Source organism: Lactuca serriola, chromosome 3 (genome assembly GCF_051521515.1).
Source record: "Lactuca serriola cultivar US96UC23 chromosome 3, Lser_US96UC23_V15, whole genome shotgun sequence".
Taxonomy (NCBI): Eukaryota; Viridiplantae; Streptophyta; class Magnoliopsida; order Asterales; family Asteraceae; genus Lactuca; species Lactuca serriola.
The window spans coordinates 237,017,548-237,022,603 of NC_136410.1; positions in this window are offsets into that span (position 1 = coordinate 237,017,548).

Here is a 5,056-nt window from a genome sequence, read left to right on the forward strand (position 1 = left end):
AACAAGATAGCAGATTTGGGCCAAGAAAAACACAATAACCAGAAGTCGAGCGTCGAGTAGAGGGACAACCAACCCGGTTAGCATCAGAATAAGCTATTAGAACCCTAGAATACGAAGAGTATAACTGCAAACCATGATCCATAGTACCTCAATCATAACAAAGAATACGTTTCAGAGCCATGAAAATAAGGATCCAGTGGTTCATGCTTGAACGGACAGACTTGTTGAACAACATAAGTGATGTCAAGTCTAGTGAAGGTCAAGCATTGCAAGGCTCCTACCAAGTGTCACACCCCCGAACCAGACGGCGGAAACGTCCAAGGGCTCGCGTGACTTTAATTGAATATCATCACAATGAATATACATGAATCGTAACATAAACGTCACCATGCATCAATATATTACAACAGGAATTGTTCACATCAAGTACATTGTTTTAACATTACACATTCATAGCATAAATTGTTTGAGTACATTTAACAACATAACATCTAACATTACTTCATATTATTCTTCCGCTTACCTGTTCCCTGAGAATACAAGTTATTTTGGAAAAACTGTTGAAATAGTGTCTAAGGCTGCAACTATATTTGGAAAGTATTTGATCCGGTTGTGCATGGTCCTTTTGGGTTGCCTTCACCATAGCAACTTGACAGGATGATTTATAATGAGAGAAGAAATATTATTAATATATTATGAGAATAATATAAGGAATAATAATATTGTTATTTGATTAATATAAGTAATAAATTAATTAGGAATTAATTTGGTGACTTAAAGAGATTAATTGAATAAAGGGGCATAAACTGTCAATTGTATGATAGTTGTACTTTGGGCTGTTATCCCTTATGGATAAGGGGTGGACGGTTTTGGGGCTTAGGATAGACCTAGAATTCGTCCAAGGCTTATCATTAGGGTATTGGATTGCTTAGGGCCTAAGTTATCCAATTAGGGTTTAAGGTTGAAACTCTAGGAGCCTTACTAGTATAAATAGACCCAAGGGGTCAAGGAAAATCGACATCTATGCTTGAGAAGAAACCCTGACCGATTTCCTCCTCCCTCCTCTCTCTCTATAATCATCCTCTTGCTAGTTGGTGTTTGTAAGCCATTAGAGGAGTGACACTTGTGACTCTAAAGCTCTAAGGACAAGAAGATTCAAGCAAGTGATTCAAGGTAATCTTCTAAATATGATTTCTTATTGTTATTATACTAGAATTATCATTAGAAGTCTTGGATACAATGCATGTTCAATTAGAGAAACCTAGATCCAAGCATTAGGGTTTGTATGTGCACATAGGAATGTTCTTATGGCTCAAACCCATCAAAAACGTCAACATATGAAATGTTGGTGAGTTCATAAGTAATGTTGTGATAAAATGATTTGTATAGTTTGTAAAACCCAAAAAATCTGATATTTTCTGAAAAGACTTTTGTTTATCAAAGTGTGAAGATCCATAAGTTGATGCATGAGTGATTTCAAAAACATATATATGAAGGGTATTTTGTATTATAGTTATAAAATTTCGAGCGAGTAGTATTGAATTCCCCGGAAAACCCGATGTTTTCCGATGTTGAAATGCATTCGTGATTACTGATTTTTGTATTGTCTTAACGAATGAATATTGATTAATCCACATTGTATATCGTCCTAATTTCGTCTACTTTGATTTCTCGTAAGCCTTAGCTAACGAAGAGAAGGGGAGCATTATGTCCCCCTACTATTGTAAGTACCTTAGGATGTCGCGGACGCGAAAGACACGATGGTCCAACTCACATTTGATTACTGTGACCTTACTAGCTTTTCTAACGGGACACTTTGGCCCAGTAGCACATAAACGCTATTGAAAGTCCTTTTATAAAATATTTGATCATTGAAGGCCTAATAACATATAAGCGTTATCCCTTTGGGCCTAAAGATCATGTTGGTGGGCTTGCAAGGCCCAACAAGCATGATTTGAAACTCACAAGCCCAAAGTTTGAAGATTTACTCATTTTAGTCATCACGTATCTATTGGAGTGTTTTGATTTAACGATTTTTGTTTTGTATTGATTCGAGACCGAATCAATTTGTTTATAACGATATTTGGTGTTGAATGTGTATTCGTTTTCCGTTTTATCAGTAGTCGTGGATCTTGTATTTTGTCTTAATGAATTAATTTGATTAAAAGTAGGATTTGACCCTTCTCACTACCTTTCTTTTATAAAAATAACACTTTTAGTCCTTTATATAAAAGAATTTCATTTTTAGTCCTTCAAACATTTTCTTGACACTTTTGTATCATAAACTTGTTGAAAAGATAGTTTTAACCCAAAAATTATTTTGTTAACAACATTATCCCTTCCAGAATGGAGTTTCTCGGTTAGAACCCCATATTTCGCAACTTTTACAGTTTTGGCCCAAAATATAAAAAATTTACATTTTTGATCCTTTTTGGAATTGAAAAGCATTTTTGACATTTGAAATAGTTTTATTTCACTTCTTATCTCCTGTTTTGCAGAATGTTTCATTTCAGCCCCTTTAAATTTCATTTTTTTTGCAATTATGGGCTTATTGGGCCGAAAAGCCCAAATTTAGCCCATTAAGCTAAATTTTTGCATTTCAAGTCCTTTGAAAATTCTAATATTCAGAAAATGATTATAGAAACTGTTTTGACCCCTTTGAACCTCAAGAAACCGTGACTTGACAGTTTTTAACCCAAGTTTTATATTTTTGACAATTTAAGCCCTAAAATGGGTTTTATGTTAGAATATGTTTCTCATGACCTTGTAAGCTATTTTTCTTGACTTGTTTAATGTAAAATAACTTAGATTATGTTTGTTTCCTTTCTCATGTTGTAAATATCGAGTTAACACTCCTTTTGGTTACATATTTATCACAAAAACTCATAAACCACACACATACATGCATAAAATCACACATAGCATACACATACACATAGATCTAAACATATTCTTTTATTCTCCCCCATAAAACATATGAAAACCGAAAAAATAGGGGTATGAAGCTCATCTTGAGTTGTAGTTTCGGTTTGGAAGAGAGAAAAGAAGAAAATTTCGATCCTAGCAAGTCCTCTTGGTAGATCTCGAGTTTAGTGGCTTCTAAGGTGCAAGATCACAAGTTGGAATAGATTTAGAAGAGATTTTTGATGAAATGAAGTAGCTAGATCATGGATTTAACATCAACTTACCTTAGATGATGTGTTTGTGGGAAAAATCTCCTTGAAAGCTTCCTAATTCTCGAAAATTTGGTGAAGAGTAGAGAGAGTTTCCTTGAGAGAGTTTGAGTGACTTTATGTGTGTGTTTGTGGTGTGTTCTGCCGAGAGAAGAAAGAGAGAGGAAGAGAGAGATCTTGGATAGGATAGTTGCATGGAAGTATGGGAGAATGCATGGAAAACCATTAAGTAAAAATGAGGTGGCACACTAAAAGTCAACTCTTCCTTCTTTGTGGGCTTGGGCCGAGAATGGAGAGGGAAAAGAGAATATGATTGGGCCTTGCATGCGTAAGCCCATATCATGACTTATTGGATGATTTTTGGTCCAAAATAAATCAAGGTATAATTTTTATGATTCATTAGGGCTAAATTAAAGCTATCCCAGTATATTTTGGGCTCATAAGGCCCAAAAGTATTAAGTTTCATGTATATGGGTCCAACTAGGGCCCATTTGAGAGATCTAGATTCAAGATGGATAAATTGGAAGTTTATTAGTCCATTAGGCCCAATAAGGAAATCCTAGTCCAAACGGACTTAAACTGGGATTTCAAAGGTTTCCAATTCTTTGTTGACCATATGTAGTGCTAGAATGAATTATTTGATGAAGTTTTGTTGTTATAGAATAAGCATCATGCATGCTTTCATGTTATTGATTAATAGTTGTTATAAGTGTTGCAGTTACAAGGCCCCAAAATTCCTAGTTGTGACATCATCCCCCCCGTTAGAGGGAATTTCGTCCCGAAATTCTTTTGAAAGCTAGATTTGAGAATGCGAGAATAGATGAGGGTACTTCTGCTTCATTTGATCTTCGCATTCCCATGTGAATTTTGGTCCGCGTCTCGCGTTCCATCGAACTTCCACAATTGGAATGCGGCTCTGGTTGGAATGCTTCATGTCTCGATCCATGATTTCAACTGGCTCCTCGATGAATAGAAGGTTCTCATTGATTTCGATTTCCTCTAATGGAATGACGAGAGTCTCGTCGGATAAGCACTTTTTCAAGTTGGAAACGTGGAGCACAAGGTGTACACTACTGAGCTCAGCGGGTAGCTGTTGGATTAATGTCTAAGTCCATAACTAGAATTGGTAAGACTTGACCCGACCCGACATGGTCCATTTGGTTTGCATGGCATCATGCACTTGGATAGACTAAATGAGAGAAATAAGACACTTATGGTTATTAATATATTATAAGTTCTAGTATATTAATAATAAGAATAATAAGATTATTTAATTAGTATTGATCAAGAATTAATCTAGGATTAATTAAGTGATCAAAAGAAGACTAATTAAATATATGGGTTGATTGTGCAAATCATCCATACCTATATAGTGGGCTAATGCTCCATGGATTATCTAGTTGGGCTAAAACCCATATGATGCTCCATGGATGCTCCATGGAGGTTACATAACCCATGAGTCATGGAAATGAAAGGTCATGACAATTAGGGCTTACATGGTGTAATCCTAATTGTAACACACTATATAAGCATCATATTATTCACCAAAATTGGACACTAGAGAGAGTAAGAAAGGGCTAGCCGATTTCATGAGTTGTGGATTTCTCTCAAGTTATTCCAAGTGTATTTGGTGTTGTGTGAACCATTTGAGGTGTCACACTTGAGGCACTAGGCACTCAAGCTTCATGAAGACTTTCTACATCAAAGAGGCATGTATTCTATCTTGCTATAGTCATTGTTTTGTATGCTAGATTAGGATAATACCTTGGATGTTCATATTTGCATGTATAATAGAGAAAACATAGATCCAAGGTATTTAGGGTTGCATGTACACTTAGGAGTGTTAGAATGCTCAAAACCTAACAATGGTATCAGAGCCTAGG